We start from the raw sequence: 18,306 nt of genomic DNA, 5'->3' as shown, positions 1-18,306 counted from the left end.
ACCTCTGAACCGTTTCGGCTGGTAGGCGCTCCCTAGGCGCATATAGGCCCTCATAATACACTGCAAAGCTCTCCGCAAGAGCAGACGGCTCTGAGATCGACAAGCCTGCCAAATCCAACAACTGAGGCAGAGGCTGGGCATGGAGGACACCCTGACACAGGCGGTGCAACATCTTACAGGATTTGTCTCCCCATTGATACACCCGACTACGAGTGGCAAGCCAAGCCTGCCTCGCCTCCTCAAGTAAAACCGCAGTGTACTGCTGCTGGGCCTGGACCAGTTTTCGCCCTATCAATCTACCACCCTCTTCCCTGCTCCTTCGTTCCAGAGTTTCCAGCTCTGCTTCACGCCGCACCAGATCCCGCCGCCGCCGCTCCGCCCGGGCCGCCACGCAATTGTGTACCATTTTAACCACCTAGAGAGCCATGCAGAAATATTTTACTCTGACAAAGTTGCCATAATTTTACCTTCCTATCCTATTAATAGTTTTAATGAGGGAATGGTTATATATTTAAGTCTGCATATACTCTTTCGTACTCCTTTGACAGATGATTTGGGTAAAAGTATGATTACAAGATGGCCTTTTGGAACTCTGTTGCTGCTTTTGGTATACAGTATATATTAAAGTGGTCCCAGTGTATTACTGGCTTTCACATGGAGGGGAGAAAGAATTAAAAACATAAATTATGAAACTGGGCATTCAACAGTATGAAAGAGGAAACAGTAATTTTCGACCAATGTTATTTTATCACATTGGGAATGCATTTTTATGAACAATCGTAGGAACAAACCTACCAAGGTATCACATTCATATGGGTGGTGCCCAGGATGGGGGGGGGGGGAAGAGGGGGTGTTTGACAGTAAGTGATGGGAGTGAGAGTTTGGTGATGGTGACAAACATATCACAAACAGTTTTGGTATATATTGGTCATATACCCGATAGTCAAAGTCCACATCCTACATACATTTTTGCCATATAACATATGAGATCACAGTTAATTAATCACTGTTGATTAGGAATTGGCAGATGCTATAAAGTCGACGTGACAATTTGACTTGTGAAATGGATAAGGTTAGCAGTTTTTATAGGAACCCCAGTGTAGGAGAGTAGGGTCTGCTGCCTATGGTCACCCCCACTTTTTGCTTTTGCTTTACTGGTTTTCGACTTAGATGTGGTTGTGGGCCTGCTAATCAGACCCACAGCCCAGATGCACTCTCTCTAAATTCACACCATGTACTCTAGGTACAACCACAATTGGGAATTGGTTCACCTTGTCAGCCCCTGTAGAAGTGTACCCTAGGTACTCAGGGCATAGGTGTAACCAAGGCCTACCATGGGCTGCAGCATGTATTATACCACCCCTGGCTGGCCACTCAAACTGACACAACTGGCTGATCACTCAGCTGGGGCAAGGTCGTGTAATCACCCCTTGCTTAGGTATAGTATTCCTATATCTAACCTTGTATATAGACACAAAGTAACCTATAAGTCACTCCTATGGCAGGCCTTAACAATCCTGGAGGCAGAGTGCTTGGTTATGTGTGAGATGGTGCTCTAGCATGAGCTGAGCCTGTCTGCAGCTTTCGGAACCATGTCCTTATAGCTGTTCTATGATATCGCCATACCATATACTCTTAAGTGCATTATAATCCTCGCAGTTGAATGCTAACTTTGGTTTGGCTTTATCTAAACATGTCGTGTAAGGTGTCATACGCTTTGGAATACTACCCCCTCGCCAATTCTGGCGACGGGGGTATCATTCCACCCTTCTAGAGGGAGAAAACATGTTGTTGCTGACTATCCCGGTTAAAGTTAACCAGAGTCCCAGCGTCACAAAATGGACGCTGCTGCCACAGACACAAGTCTGACATCCTGCTGCTGGGAGTCCTTCCAGTCACGGAGGTTTGGACAATAGGTTTCCTGCCTGGAGAGGTGCGAGCACCACCCCAGACAGGACTATGTGTATTGGGACAGGGAGGGCTGAATACATTGAAACACTGCCTGGGGCACACTAGGTGCTCCATGCATACCCCAGTTCAAACCGGTTGCTGGGGCACTCTAGCCCCAGCTCTGGCACGAAACTGGACAAAGGAAAGGGGGTGTAACCACCCCCCTTCCTGGTTACACCCATAGGAGGGACCAAGACAGTAATCCAGCCCCTTTTAGTTGTATAAAGGTAGGAGCTGAGTCTTAGGACTTTAGATTAATCCTGAATCGAAACTTGACACGAAACTCTGGACCTTCGACGTTCTGCTGAAGCTGAAGACTGAAGAATCTCCCTTGTGGCCAAGGAGTGACCACCCTGGGCAACCAGGCACCATCCAGAAAATCAACGGCTTGCTTTATCGACGCTCCCGCCAGGACTTGAGCACAGAGCCTGACAAGACTCAGACTTCCAGACCTCTCTGACCCTCTCTACACGTCTGCAGCATAGCTGAGATCCGTGGAGGCGACGAGACACGTGGGACCGGACATCTTGAAAAGCCTGCAACTTGCTAACTGTGCAGCTCCTGAGGTATCCTCGAAGCTGTGCAATGGGGATTGAGAAGCCCCGAATCCGAGCTCCACCTGCACCGAAGATCAGCCCTCCACACTCCACGAGTTCTGCGTGGGGCTCTTCTGCTTGTGTTCTGCTTGACGCGTTGTCCGTTTGCTGGCCCGTTGGCTAGTAGCCTTTGTGACGACAATCCTTTTGAACCAACTCCCTGGTCTGGTTGCTCCAGACTGGCCCTTGCCTCCCTGCAAAGGTGAGGCACCTCAGACCTTGCTGGTCTGCACCAGAAGCCTTCTTTGAATCCTGCGTGGGTTGCCTTTGCCAAGGCTTGTTGACTCCAATCTGGCAGTCGACCCCTCCATCTGCGAGAACCTTCGTGGGACAGCTCGCCTCCAGCACCTGGTTGTCCTCGACGCCTCCTGGTCCGCGTGGCTAAAGAGACAAGCTTCAATACAGCACCTGATTGCTCCTCGACGTCGTCTGGTTCCATCCTGGTTCCACCCGGTCACTGGCTAGTGACCCAGACTCTGTCTCCTCTGCTTTCAGGTCCTCTTCATCCTCGATCCACCCGGACATCTTCCTCCTGGTCGCCTGCAACGGCGAAACCTGACACATCTTCACACCTATGCACCCGCCGTCCGTGGGTGAGGTAACGCGAGTACTTTGGTGCTCCCAAGGGTATTGACTATCCAAGTGTCTAGGTTTTTAGTTGTTTCCTTCGAGCTAGACCAGAAGTGTCCTAAATCCTTATTTATCTAACTTCTGAGTTCCCATTGACTTTACACTGACTCTCGCGTGTGGGTAAAGTCTCTGCAGGCGCCTCCTGTGTGCCTCCCACTTCTAAACTAAGGTTCAGATTGTGTACCCCCAGCGATGCCCTAGGCCTTTCCTTTTCTCGTGACGTGGTACTTATACCACTTTCTTAATATATGGTTTGCTTCGCCTCTAGGGCCTAACTGTAAATTGTGCAACTTAACATATCCTGATTAAGTATTGTATTGTATTGTATTGTATGGCATACTTGTATAGCGCAAAACTGTCACCCAAAGGGTATCCTGGCGCTTGACTTGATCAGCCATACGCAACTTTATGCTGCTATAGACTTTACAGTAACCTGGGAAAGAGGTGTGTTTTTAATCCTTTTTTAAAGGAGGAAAGATCCTCCTTACTTGTCAAGGGCAAAGCATTCCACAACTTAGCTGCGGCAAACCTGAAGGAACGTCCGCCCATCCGCATCCTCAAGATTTTAGGAATAACCACCAGACAGGCGGAAGAGGAGCGAAGGGATCTGGTGGGAGTATACCAGGAAAACATCGTCTGCAGCGAAGAGGGCCCCTGACCATGAAGAGCCCTAAAAACAAGGCATAGTGCTTTAAAATCAATACGTCAGGCGATTGGCAGCCAGTGGAGATCCATGAGCGCTAAGGAAGATGAATCAAGACGCCGTCTGGAAAGGGCCAGCTTAGCAGCCATGCTCTGCACTCGCTGCAGTTTACTCACTCGGGTGGCTGGTGCACCCAGAAGTAGCGCTTTGCAGTAATCAAGCCTGCTTAGGATGATACCACGCACTACCTCTAGGCGGGCATGGCCCGGGAGGAAAGAAAGAATCTTCTGCAATGTTCGAAGCAACAGCATGCACGTTGCCACGGTTTTATTGACAAACGCGTCTAGCTGTAAGTTGGGTTCGAACAGCACCCCCAGGTTCCGGGTGGACACTGCCACTGCCCCCGTGCTCTGGAAAGAGGAAGGCCAAAAATCCGGTGGCAAAGGCCGAGGAATACGATCCGAAGAGCAGTGCAATACCTCGGTTTTTGAGCTGTTAAATTGCAGCGAATTCCGGCTCAGCCATTCTGCGGTAGCTGACATACAGCGGTGGTAGGTCTCCTGTGACACAGCATCCCTACCCTCAAATGAGAAGATAAGTTGCGTGTCATCAGCGTAATTGATGACCGCAATGCCAGTAACTTGTCATGTGCTTTGGCCTCTGATCTCATAAAGAGTTCAGAGGAGTGTGTTAGTAAATAAATACATATATATATATTCTATATATCCTGTGTGGTGTCCTTTCATTTGATATTCAAGGGGTTACATATGGTAAAACAGCTGGCTTTAAACGCCCTCAAGAGTCTTTTAGCCTAAGACTGTTCTGTCCACGCTACCACTAGGATAGCTGGTCTATAAGGTTGACTTACAACCATCACCATAAGGGTTGTATGGACTGGTGCAAGGTGCTCACTAGAATAGTGAACATCATATACCAGGCCAACTTCTCACATTGGTGTGCAGCGGTTGAGATTAGAGCTTGCTGTTGTTTTACCACTTGTAATATTGAGATATCATTTGAAAGATCACATAGGTACCTGTAGGTACATATAAAAACAAGTCTTAGTATACTTAAGTTCTACTGAACTTAGCTGCTGTAGAGCCTGGGCCTAGCACACCCTGACTACAACTCCTAGAAAGGTTCTGTAGGAAAACAAACAGTGTAGGTAGGTGCAACACCCCACCTCACTAGAAACCATGTCTCAGCCAGAGAACCCCAGTGGTTCTTTGCCTGCAGAGGTAGATCCCTTGGGGACTGCTTCGAGATATGAAGCCTTAGCCTTCCAAGAATTGAGACAATTGTGTACTTCTAGAAGGCTAAAACAGGGTTCAAACCCTACCCTCAAATTCCTGGTTGAGCACTTAGAAGAGTCTGATGCTCAACAGCCACCTAACACAGGTGGTACAGGTAGTGCAGATGAAGTCTTTCCCTCCTCAGATGATAATGCAGATACTGTTGACCCAGAAGAAGAGGAGGGGGTAGAAGAGGAAGATTCTGATCTTGAGTCAAACAGCCAGGCCCAGACAGAAGACTTAGCCAGGCCAACTTAAGCATACATGGGAGTCAGTATGGGCAGCCCTCATACAGACCCCCAAGTGGGCTTAACCAGAGGCAAAGAAGAGGCAGATCCCACTCCAGGGACTCTCTCCAATCTCATGCTTCACGTGGCTCTCATGGCCCTGCTCAGAGGGAGATGACCTCTCCCCAGAGAAGGGAACATGAGGCCAAAATGAGAGAGGCTGCTCTGAGGATTGAGAGGCAAGAACTAGAAGTAGCCTTGGCCAAAGAGAAGCTTGCTCGTGCTAGAGAGCATAGAGAGAGTGGGTTAGAACCCACTGGTGGCAGCAATATCCCTGAGGATAAAGATAGGTCCTATGAGAATAGACACCTAAGCAAAATTGTGCCCCCTACAAAGAAGGGGATGACATCCACAAATGGATAACTGCTTTGGAGAGGGCCTGCAAAGTACAGCAGGTACCCCAAAGTCAGAAAAAGGTAGAGATAAGCTCCTCACAGTTAGTGATGGGGATGCTAACAACTACTCTGTCCTGAAGAGTGCTCTGATTGATGGGTTTGGCCTAACCACTGAACAATATAGGTTGTTGTTCAGTGATACCCAGAAGACACAGACTCAGGACTGGACTGATTTTGTTGATTGTGCCACTAAGGCTCTGGAAGGCTAGTTATTGGGAAGTCAAGTTAAGGACTATACAGGATTGTATAACTTGAGAGAGCAAGTCCTTAGCAACTGTCAAAAACAGTTATTGCATCAATACCTAATTGACTCTGATCTGACCTCTCCCCAAGAATTGGGAAAGAAGGCAGACAAATGGGTCAGAACCAGGATTAAGCAGAAAAACCAGAACCAGGGCGGTGATCAGAAAAAGGCAGACCAGAAGGGTAATGAGCAGAAACAAAAAGACCAGAAGTCTTCACCAGGCCCCCAAAAGGCACAGGGGGAGGGTGGCTCCAAAAAGAACAAACAGAAACAAAAAGGTCCAAAGAAGCCCTGGTGTGGATATTGTAAATCAGTCTCTCACTGGTTTAGTGAGTGTACCAAGAAGGGCACAGCACCAACCACCATTGCCCCTAAGGCAACTGTTCCCCCTAGTCCAGCTGTTAGTGGTGGTTTCCAGCAAAAGGGTGTAGTAGGGTTGACCCTGGGAACTGAGGTGGACTCTGGCCTAGTCAGAGTACCAACTCAGGCTGTTCTTGTCTGTGATGGGTACATAGCAATGTCATCTACTGTAAGTCCCAGTAATCTGAGCATGTTCGGGCAGACACCTTTTATTAATAATAAGATGGCTCAGGCCTACAGGGACACATGTGCCAGTGTCACCATGGTGACACCTAACTTTGTGGACCCTGAACAGATCATACTAGGCGAGACCTACCTAGTGACCAACGCTAGCAATGCCACTATCTCCCATAGTATGGCAGTTGTTAACTTCTCTTGGGGAGGGGTAACTGGCCTCAAAAGAGTTGTTGTGAGTTCAGACCTTCCTGTAGAGTGTCTGTTAGGTAATGATCTTGAAACCTCAGATTTGTCTGAGGTGGAGTATAGGACCCATGCAGAAATGCTGGGAATATCAGCACATGTCCTTGCTGTGACCAGGTCACCGGCCAAAAAGTGCTTACCTGAACAAGTGCTGGATCTTGGAACAATAGACCAGACACTACACTACCCAAGAGAAAGAGCAAGAGAGTTCAGGCAGTGCCTTCTCCCCTGCCTCAGGTTGAGTATCAGCCCTCCCAGAAGGATGATTCTGAGATCCAAGAGGGAACTGTCCTAGAAGAGCTTGAGCCTGATCAGGTTGAGTTTCTTGGGACAGGGGGACCCTCAAGGGCAGATCTGAGGCAGGCACAGTTAGACTGTTCCTCTCTTGAAACCCTCAGACAGCAGGCTGCTGCTGAGGCTGCTGGGAATGCTCAAGGTACCCATAAAGTGTATTGGGATGATGGGCTCCTTTATTCAGAGGCTAGAGACCCCAAGCCTGGTGCTTCCAGGAGGTTGGTTATACCGCTGCAATTTGGGGGCTTCCTTCTTACCTTGGCCCATGATATTCCCCTAGCAGGACACTTGGGCCAGAACAAGACTTGGGACAGGCTTGTCCCCCACTTTCACTGGCCCCATATGTCAGAAGATACCAAGGAGTTTTGTCGCTCCTGTGTTACCTGCCAAGCCAGTGGCAATTCAGGTGGCACAACAAATTCCCCCCTCATACCACTACCTGTGGTGGGGGTACCCTTTGATAGAGTGGGGATAGACATTGTTGGACCAATGGACCCCCAAACAGCATCTGGGCACAGATTTATACTGGTGGTAGTGGATCATGCCACCAGGTATCCAGAAGCTATTCCCCTGAGGACCACAACAGCTCCTGTTGTGGCAAGGGCCCTACTTGGAGTTTTCAACAGAGTGGGGTTTCCAAAGGAGGTTGTCTCTGACAGAGGTGCAAACTTCATGTCAGGATATCTAACTGCAATGTGGAAGGAGTGTGGTGTCAACTATAAGTTCACCACCCCCTATCACCCACAGTGCAATGGGCTTGTGGAAAGATTCAACAAGAACCTCAAAGGAATAATAAAAGGGTTACCTGAAAAGCGGAGGCGAAGATGGGACATCCTTTTACCCTGCCTTCTGTTTGCTTACAGAGAGGTCCCACAAAAGGGGGTTGGCTACAGCCCTTTTGAGCTTTTGTTTGGGCATCCTGTAAGAGGACCCCTATGTCTTGTGAAGGAAGGATAGGAGTTACCTCTCAAAAAGCCTAAGCAGGACATCGTGGACTATGTACTTGGTATCTGCTCCAGGATGGCTGAGTATATGGAGAAGGCTTCTAAAAACCTTGAGGCCAGCGCCAAGAACTTCAGAAAGCTTGGCATGACCAAAAGGCTGTGCTGACTGTGTACCAGCCAGGACCAAAAGTGTGGGTGTTGGAGCCAGTGGCCCCAGCAGCACTCCAGGACAAATGGTCTGGTCCCCATACAATAGTTGAACAGAAGGGAGATGTCACCTACTTGGTGGACCTTGGGACTCCCAGAAGCCCCCACAGGGTGCTTCATGTCAACAGACTTAAAGCATTTGTCGACAGGGCTGTCTCAACCTGGGCCGAGCCAGGTATAGGGGCTCTAGTACTGAGGGATTGTGGTCATTAAATGGACTCCATTCAATCCCAACGGTGGTAATTCATTTTTTTAAGGCTCTAGATGCTAGAATATAATCAATAAATGAGGAACACCCTCTTCCCTTAAATGTCGGAGGGAGAGTACCATCCCTCTCCAAATCCATCATGTTAATAGTATGCTCTAGGTCATGGTTATGCAAGAGTTTACTGAGGGCCAGACCTTCTTGTGTGTGGTCAAAATGCGGCCCGTTCTCCACGGGGCAATGTGACCATTCTGCATATATAGGAGCTAAAGCAGGGCATAGGTGGCAGTTAAAGTCTCCCATAACAAGAATAGTAGGGGCGTGAGCCCCCTTCCTAGCTATGGTTTCTTGGCTCAATCTATGATCCAGTTCCTGTATAACTATGTTGTTTTCTCCACTAGCCCCTTTATTGTAAGCATTAAACATGGTCAGCCTTAACCCTTTGCCCCTAAACCGCACGGCCTGTAGATCATACGAGCACCAGTCCGTATTAGACCATGTGCCCTGGAGGTTCAAATCTACATATATAGAGAGTCCTCCCATGGCTCTACCCGATCGGGATTTCTGCGCCAGGACAAAAAAAGCATTTGTACCCCGGGATGTGGAAAGGGCTGTTATCAACCACCCATGTCTCCTGGAGGCTGATTATCTGGTACCGGCTAATATATTGACGCCACTCACAGTTGTTAAATTTGGTTGCCAGACCAGCTATATTCCAGGAGATAACTCTTACTCCTTCCGCTGCTTCCCCTGTTTCACTAATGGTCAATTTTACATCAGGGTTTCCGGCATGCCCTGGATTCAACCCTCTTCCCCCTATGGATTGTTCAGTAACATTGGCCCTTGCCTCCCTTATGTCTGGACCCCTACCCCCAATGAAGGTAGTTAGCTGTACTGGGGGACCTAGCGACCCAATCTGAGCACACTCTATTTACATCAACTGAACAGGCCATTCCCTGATCCCTAGTGTTACCACCCCCGAGTCAATGATTAATATCCAATGAGCTCAGAGCCTCATATCTGTTACTCAATGCAACCGAACCAATATGGGGAACTATCTGAAAGCTGGGCTGTCCCTTACTAATAACTCCAATGTTATGAGGGGGGTAGAAAAACCCCAATGGGAGTACATTTACGTAGTCGTGGTGAATTCTAGCTGATCCCGCCTGCCTCAGAATGTCATCAGCCAATCTGGGGCAGCCAAAACTCACAACGACACAGTCGCCCTCCATAGTTTTCTTGGACTTGCCCACCCATGATACCCTTCTCACCATCTTGAAATTATTATACAAGTGTTCACCTAACACAGTTTTAGTAGTCAGGAAGTGAAGGGCTTTATTTTTTAATGTGGTCCAGTGTTCCTCTCGACCGTCCTGCGTGTTCGGAACATTTGCCAGAATTATTGAGTACGGGCATGCCTCCGGGGGAAGGTGCAATGGAAACTCCATTTTAGAGGACCGTGCTAGAGGACTTAATCTCCCCACTGGACCCCGAGGCCCATGCTTTGCTCCCTGCATGGCTCCCATGGCTGAAGATGGTATATTAGGTGCTGCAACTTGGGCTGTGACTTGGGGTAATGGGATCATCATAGAATCCACCAGATCATTGACTGTAGATGTAATTGTACTCAAGGGATGAACTACTGGTGGGTCAATCCCAAGCGTTGGACCTTTGTGATCTAAAAAGTATTTTTCAATGACATTTAGTCTGCCATCTATTTGCTCGAGTTTGGCCATTACTGGGGAGATAAGAGACCTAAGCCGTTCATCCATGAGCCTCATAAACTCAGACATCTTGCACCCCATATTAATTGCTACATCTTGCACAGTATGCTCATTTCTTCTTGAAACTCTGCCCTCAGTAACCTTAGATAAAACATTTTCTTCCTGACAACCCAATCCAGATGAGGAATTTGTATTCCTAGGCTGTTTAGCTTGTTGCCGGCTTCCTTTGGGGGCATTACTAGCCTTTCTTTTCCCCGATGTAGCTTTAACATTACTAGCCGGTATAGCCCGAAACTGCCTAGTGCGTGTAACCGGGGGTGAAGGAGGTAGACTGAGTTCAGGAGAAGGAACAGAGCTGATAGATAAACTACCATCTAAAACTGACCCATTGGGAACCTGAGGGAGGTGTATAGAATCAGATAAAACAACAGGACAAGCCGACGTCTCTGGGATTAATATAGGGAGAACAATTTGACACGATGGGTCCAAGGACAACCTCCTTTCTACAAGTTCGATTTCCTTGGCCACAGCAGATTCGGCCCGTTTGAGGAAGGCATCTAAAGTCCCGACCCCACCAGCTCCAGGATACACTTTAAGGTTAACTTTGGCCATAACAGTATGATAAACCTAAATGTAAATAGACAGGTCTTTGAACCCAAATATGTCAATGTGAATGGCCAAGTATAGCAATGTCTCGCACCTTGCTTGTGGATGTCTCTGGTACTATCCAGCCATGGATGTAAGAGGGGGGCCCAGCCCGGCCTCTCTCGGCCCCGGACGGCCACAGATGGCCCGCCCTTTGCCCGGGCTTAGCCCGGCTGCGCCCGCTTGCGTCCCGTGACGCGGGAGCTCTGACCTCCTTTTATTGCGCCGGCTGGTGCGGAATCCTTGTGGGCGGGGTCAGCCGCGGGGAGCGCTGGGGGTTGTGGTCTCCCCCCTCGGCGGCCGCGCACAGATGGCAGGGTGCAGCGGCGGCGGGGGAGACCAGCAAAGACCCACCGAGTGTTTCCACGCGTCCCTCGCAGCCCTGTCGCTCCACAAAAACACCACCACAGAGGCACCAGTCACAAGAAGGGTCCCAGGTAAGAAAAAGCTGGGTCCGTCGATAAGGAAGTTCTATTGTTTAAATTTGCCCGCTCCTCAGCAGCTCTGACCTCCTTTTATTGCGCCGGCTGGCGTGGAATCCTTGTGGGCGGGGTCAGCCGCGGGGAGCGCTGGGGGTTGTGGTCTCCCCCCTCGGCGGCCGCGCACAGATGGCAGGGTGCAGCGGCGGCGGGGGAGACCAGCAAACACCCACCGAGTGTTTCCACGCGTCCCTCGCAGCCCTGTCGCTCCACAAAAACACCACCACAGAGGCACCAGTCACAAGAAGGGTCCCAGGTAAGAAAAAGCTGGGTCCGTCGATAAGGAAGTTCTATTGTTTAAATTTGCCCGCTCCTCATCAGCTCTGACCTCCTTTTATTGCGCCGGCTGGCGCGGAATCCTTGTGGGCGGGGTCAGCCGCGGGGAGCGCTGGGGGTTGTGGTCTCCCCCCACGGCGGCTGCGCACAGATGGCAGGGTGCAGCGGCGGCGGGGGAGACCGTCGATAAGGAAGTTCTATTGTTTAAATAAGGCCGTCTCAATATGCTGAGGGTGGGACTGGTAACCTATGCATGCTCCCAGACATAGAAACCCAACCCTGCTACGCTTTGCCTGTTGCAAATAGGTACCAAGCTCTGAGCACCCTGCAGGAAAATGATTGACATGAACTTGACCCCTCCTCTAGGGCTAAAATCACAACCCTTAAGGATGGGAAGGGTGATTACGCTGGGGCGAATATAGATGTTCTCTTCCAGGGAATACTCATCAAAGTCATAAGCAAAGAATAGTTCCGCCCACGTGTGGGGAACCCTGGAGCAATAGCCAATAATATGCATATATCTACATATATATATACATAAATTTATATATACATAAAGACCTATATATATATATATATATATATATATAGAGAGAGAGAGAGATAGATAATATGCATATATATATACACACATATGCAGCCTGTAAACATGCCACTAGGCTAAAAAAAATTGCCACAATTGCATTGTAAGTCTTTACATTTGAAAAAATAAAGACAAATAAAACAGAGGGATTATGTGAGCGATATAGCGCTACCCTAAAGCTTACCGTTAAAAAAATGCTGTCTACCGAAGGGAAGTAGTGGGACATGCTTTTGCCCCTCACTCTCTTTGTCATCCGTAGTCCGTATGGTGGTCCGTATGGGGAGCAGCCCAGAGCAGTCTGGGCTGCTCCACATTTGAACTTCTTTATGGAAGACAGTCCAGAGCACTACTGGAGATGACGAGGGAGGCATGGGAGCAGGAGACACAGGAGGAAACCCAAAACCTTCTTGAGTATACTCAGGCATTAAGATCACGTCTACAGAAACTACGAGACTTTGCTTCTGCAAATCTAGAACAAGCCCAAAGAAAGCAACAAACATACTATAACAAAGGGAAGAAATGGAGACAGCTTAACATTCATGATTGGGCTCTAGTGCACCTACCGTCTTCCATACCCCATAAACAGACAGAGTGGAAAGAACCCAATGAGGTTGTTGACAAAATAGGCCTCACGACCTACGGTTACGGTTGTCACCAAAAAAAAACCAAATCTATCACATAAACCTTTTAAAGAAGTGGTTGGGACCCCTTTCCAAAACTGTCCAAGTGGCCTTTACAGGGACTAAGTCTTTCCCCTCCTCCTTGAACCAGATAAGCATAAATGAAAACCTGACCCACAATCAGAAAGAGGCCCTCCTCCACTCTTAGATACCTTTTCTTCCATTTTCTCTCATCTTCCTGTTGCGCGTTCACTCACGAGGTTCCTGTTGTTTCCTTCTTGATGATGCCAACTCCCAACTCCTTCATGGGCTAACCAGTTAGCAAGGTTGATAGCGCTTGACAAAACTGATTAATCCCCAAAGGAAAGGGGAAGTGGAGAGAGAAACAAGACAAAACACTGGATCTCTTCTTGAGGTTTCCAGATTAAGTTTCTCTGAATGAAGTGTTCTGGGCTTTTTGCGATACTTCGGTCAATCTTAAAACACCGTTTCTAAATAAGCATTAGTACCTGATGAACATGAATATACCATAACAAGACCAAGTACATATCCCTCCTAATTCAGCACTACATACCGCATTGCTATTAAGCCCATACCAACACTTCTACAATTGTCAGGCGGCTTTTGTTCAGTCAACTCTTTGACTTGGCTTGCCTTTAAGTGACATAAAATACAAGAATGAGTAACCAAGAAAGTCTTACATGTGAAGGGATTAGCTGGTTAGTGAGTTAGCTGTGAGTTATATTAACACATCCAAACTTAATTGTCCTACCTTACAACTGCATGTGGACATCCTTAAAAGGGTTCTGGAATGATACAAAAAGAAAAAAACAACAAAGAATATCTAACACTCACAAATGGAGTCCTATGTCCTATTGCATTTACACATGTAAATTCTTAACATGTTTTGTCTTCTTTTTTATTTTTACAACTCCAGATGCTCAGTTTAACACAAATACAAGGTTTTCTCACTAGGCACTGAATTGTCTTATCAATGCTTGCTGATTAGTTAAATAATTCACTGATTCCTTATTTCAATAAACTTGTCTTGAACTCAATGTTCTCTAATGCGCCGATGTCTTCTTTTTCCAAATGGCTTCTCCAATGCTTTATGAATCTAAACGGTCTTAGCCAATGCTTGTTTAAGAATTCAGATTGTCTTGACCAATGATTGTTTACAAATATCTCGTCCGAGGAGGATTGTGTATCGGTTACTAAGCAACCTAACTCTCCTACTTGGTTTTAGGAACCGGAAGCCTTCGAGGGACAATTCTGGCCGGAACTGGAGCTCGGGAAGAAGAGAAGCTGCCGGGATGTGTCCGAGGATCTGAAGACGAAGTCGGGATGCAGGTAAGTGGAGACCGGGCGCTGGAGCAGCCAAACAGGAGCAGAGAGAAAGGATAGAGTGGCAGGATCAGGAATCCGAGGGAACCCGCGAGGCGGGAATCGGGAAACCACAAAACGGCGGGGACTCGGGAAACCCAGCAGGAACACTTGCGGTGATGCTTAACCTCTTCTATGCTAATGACAAGGTCAGCTCGTCATGCAGTACCACTGGAGCTGTGCTTATGACGAGCTGACCTTGTCATGAACAATGGTAAATCTGGGAATGCAGCACAGGAGGAAAATCTCCTGTAGCATTGAAGGTGTTAAGCAAGACGCGAAGCGTCGCCGCGTGTCTAATCAGGGTTTTTATAGGCTTGCCATGGGTGTATGCTTCTGCTTCACATGGAGTTCCGCAACCGTTTTAACTGTGATTTCACGTGAGGTGACGCCAGGGAAAATACAATGCCAGAGTTTCTCAAGTCAACAAGCATTGCTAACGACAAGGGACCAAAGCGAAGCAGTTGTTCTACATTAGCAATGTAATAAGGCACAATAATGTTATACATACAAGATAAAATATTCTACAATGGATTCTACAGCATTGTAATATGCAGTTACTGTAATCAAGATGTCTTTACTGAAATTAGATTACAGCAGCATATGAACCCATGACACTTCCTGGTAGAACATCCCTGGTCGAGCATGCCATCTTACCCTTCTGGGGAAAATAGTGAAGCAAAGTCCTTATAGAATTCCAGCAGCCAGGAGAGACGATGTTACTACCGAGATAGAGAACATGTTAAAGTTAGGTTTTATAAAGCCATCTCATAGTAACTGGTCTTCTCCTATCATCATAGTCCCAAAACCAGATGGCTCCATCCATTTCTGCATAGACTTCAGAGCGGTCAATGCCATATCAAAATTCAACTCCTATCCCTTACCCAGAGTTGATGAACTAATTGAAAAACTAGGTGAGGCTCAATATATAACCACACTCGACCTCACGATGGGATACTTTCAGGTTCCGTTGAGACAGGAAGACCAGGAAAAAATAACCTTTAGTACCCCCACTGGCTTATGAGTTCAAGGTGTTGCCTTTCGGGTTACAAGTGGCCCCCGCAACTTTCCAACGTCTCGTGAATAAGGTACTCCATCTACACCAGGCCTTTTGATAAGCATACATTGATGACATCATCATATTCAGTCCTAACTGGGAACAACATGTTTCCCACTGCTCAAAATGGCACGTCTACACAACAATTCCAAGGTGGTCTTCACTAAAGGGAAGTACTTGGAATACCTCCTAGGGGATGGGGTCATTGCACCCCAACAGAAAAAGGCAATTCTGGATATTCCTTTCCCTTCTACCAATAAGGGAGTTCGAATTTTTTTGGGCTTTAATAGGCTACTACCATCAGTTTATACCTAACTATTTCGAAACAGCAACACCCTTGACCGACATGCTAAAGAAAGAAGTAAGGAACTGGTACACCCCCCCCCCAAACCGCTAGAAGGGCATTTTATGCTCTCAAAGAGGCATGACTAGCAGTCCTTTCCTCGTTTAGCCTAATTTCAGGAAGCCTTTCTTATTACAGCCTGATGCTTCAGAAGTGGGCCTAGGGGCTGTCCTTTCCCAGTATACCGAGGACAATATAGAACGCCCTGTGCTGTTCATTAGTCGCAAGCTATTACCAAGAGAAAAGAAATACTCCACAATTGAAAAGGAATGTCTGACCATCAAATGGGCGATAGATACGTTGAGTTATCACTTAGAAGGAACCCACTTTACCCTGTACACAGATCATGCTCCCCTGTTGTGGATCAGTCGCAATAAAGGCAACAACCCACATATTCTGCGGTGGTTCTTGTCCCTACAGCCCTATTCCTTTGACATACGACATCGGAAAGGAACGGAAAATGGAAATGCTGACTTCCTTTCACGTAATCCATGTTTCCCCGAACAGAAAAAACTGGGATTGGGGGCGTGTCAGGAAGTCACTAGCGAGAGAATGCCAGAAACGAAAGATAAAGTCTGCATTCCGTCTATATCTCCCCTCGCCTTTACTTACAGCCCGGGTCGTTTGGAATGCGGTGGCTGACGTGCCTTCAATCGGCACGGAAGACGAGAATGATGACTGGGCGTCCTTTAATGCTGGCTTGGTTGCAACACACATAGGAGGTCACGTGGGGGCACTATCACCGGAAGAAGTAGGACAAGAGAGAGAGCACAGGGGGCGGAGAAAAAAACGCCGATGCGCAGAGAAGGAAGAGTGGTGTTTTCCGTGCCATTGAAGTTCCCCGCGGAGAATGAATGAAGGAGTTTTGTAAAGCGCATTACTACCCTGAGGCCTCGTAGCGCTGTGGATGGACAGAGCAGGGGCAGAGTGAGACTGGTTAGTAGGGGTCCATAAAAAGATGAGTTTTGAGAAGTCGGCGAAAGATCTGGAGGTTGGATTTCCTGCGAAGAGCGGAAGACAGTGTGTTCCAGAGCATAGAAGCGTTCCAAGAGAAGGAGCGGCCGTCCCATCTCGATCTATGGACCTTCCTCATAGTTGCGAGGAGGGCCATGCCGGAACGTAGATTCCTAGATGGTTGGTAGGCAGTAACAAGAGAGTGAGTGATGGCAGGTCCAGTTTTGCAAATAGAACCGTGGGCCAGGCACATGGCCTTGAAACGAACTCGGGACTGAATTGGCAGCCAGTGAAGCTTCCTCAGAGCAGGTCTTGCCGATTGTCTCCATGGAATCTCAAGAAGTAGGCGGGCAGCGCAGTTCTGGATTACCTGCAGTTTCTGGATGGTGGCCTGCGGGGAGTCCCAGATACAATGTGTTTCCATAATCCAGACAGGACAGGATGATAGCTTGTACCATAATCCTTCGGGCCAAGAAGGGAAGTAAGGAGAGGATCTTCCTTAACATCCTCATCAGGCCAAAGCAGGTAGCAGAGAGCTTAGTAGCTTGATAGTTGAATCAGAGGGAACTGTCGAGCCATATACCAAGGCTCTTTATTTGGTGCTTTGGAACGGGCAAGAGGATAGCGGGTGTTTTACCGGGTAAAGCAGACAAAGGAATCTAGCTGCCCCAGAGCTGAGCGGAAGAATCCTGCCACGGCCCGGAGGGTCGTGGCTCTCACAGGTGCATGGGTGCCTACGGAGTTACTTTGCGGGGAGAGACAGATAGAGGCCGGGAGGGACAATGAGGATGAGGGGAAGGACGCAAACTGGAAATAAGGTGTTTATGAAAGCGCACCCGTACCTTTTTGTTTGTGATTGCACCTTCTTAATTGACTATTTTCACTGCTCCCGCCCTCATCACTTTTGCTTGGCTAGTTTTCTTTTCTTTAATTTTGGCATTGTTGGTTCCCCAATCCCTTCCCTACATAGTAACTGCTAAGAAAAATCCAGAAACACTTACCTGAGCCTTTCTTCTCTCCAAGGGAGGTTGTTGGCCAGGAAGACGTCGGCCAAGGGACTGCCATAGAAGACCCGGAGAGAAGGAGACAAAGACCAGAAGAGAAAAGCCATCAAGAGACTGTTTTGGCACACTGTTATTCTTGAAATAAAGGAATACTACACCTATTACAAGCTGTATAAGTCTTTTTCGGGTCCCTGCACATTGCGATATATGACACCCAGTCTTTGAGTCCTCGCCGGTTGCACCCGCTGTTAGCGTCGGGACACTTCTGTTGGAGGTAGCCGTGTGCTGTATAAATTGCAATAATAATAATAATAATTGCCATACTCAATACCGTTCCCCATCAACGTCTTGAGCAGAGATTGGCTTCCCCACCTTTTTGGACCACTGATTTGAAGAATGCAGCATGATTTTCTTCACTCTATCTAGAAATAAACTATGTTGTGTTTTAATCATTCACTAAGAGTCTGTCTTTCATAGCATGTAAAGGAGGAATAGAATCTGTAGCGTAAACTACAGCTCTGGCGAAGTTTTACAAGATTTGCTTTCCCACCCACAAGTGACACAGGTGAACTTGGTTCATTGCACAAGCTATGAATGTGAAATAAAAGTTATTGTAGCCCCACGTAACCCCATTCCATACATAGTTGAAGAAAAGTTATTGCTTTTGGGTAATAACAATCCCTGCAATAGGATCGGGGGAACTGTGGTAACAGAAATAAAAAAAAATGTGCTATTCACAATATCAGACACACAATACACTAAGAAAAATTG

At 47.7% G+C, this 18,306-nt stretch overlaps 1 long non-coding RNA gene across 1 annotated transcript; it reads left to right on the top strand.

Moving 5' to 3' along the window:
• Positions 1-11,799: 11,799 nt before the first annotated feature.
• LOC144827285 (uncharacterized) lies at positions 11,800-17,696 on the top strand. Its single transcript, XR_013610116.1, has 2 exons — positions 11,800-14,144; positions 17,555-17,696. It is a non-coding gene; the product is annotated as an uncharacterized LOC144827285 (long non-coding RNA).
• The last annotated feature ends 610 nt before the right edge of the window (positions 17,697-18,306 follow it).

The sequence above is a fragment of the Lissotriton helveticus genome, chromosome 4_1 (genome assembly GCF_964261635.1).
Source record: "Lissotriton helveticus chromosome 4_1, aLisHel1.1, whole genome shotgun sequence".
Taxonomy (NCBI): Eukaryota; Metazoa; Chordata; class Amphibia; order Caudata; family Salamandridae; genus Lissotriton; species Lissotriton helveticus.
This window is presented reverse-complemented; position numbering and strand designations above follow the sequence as displayed.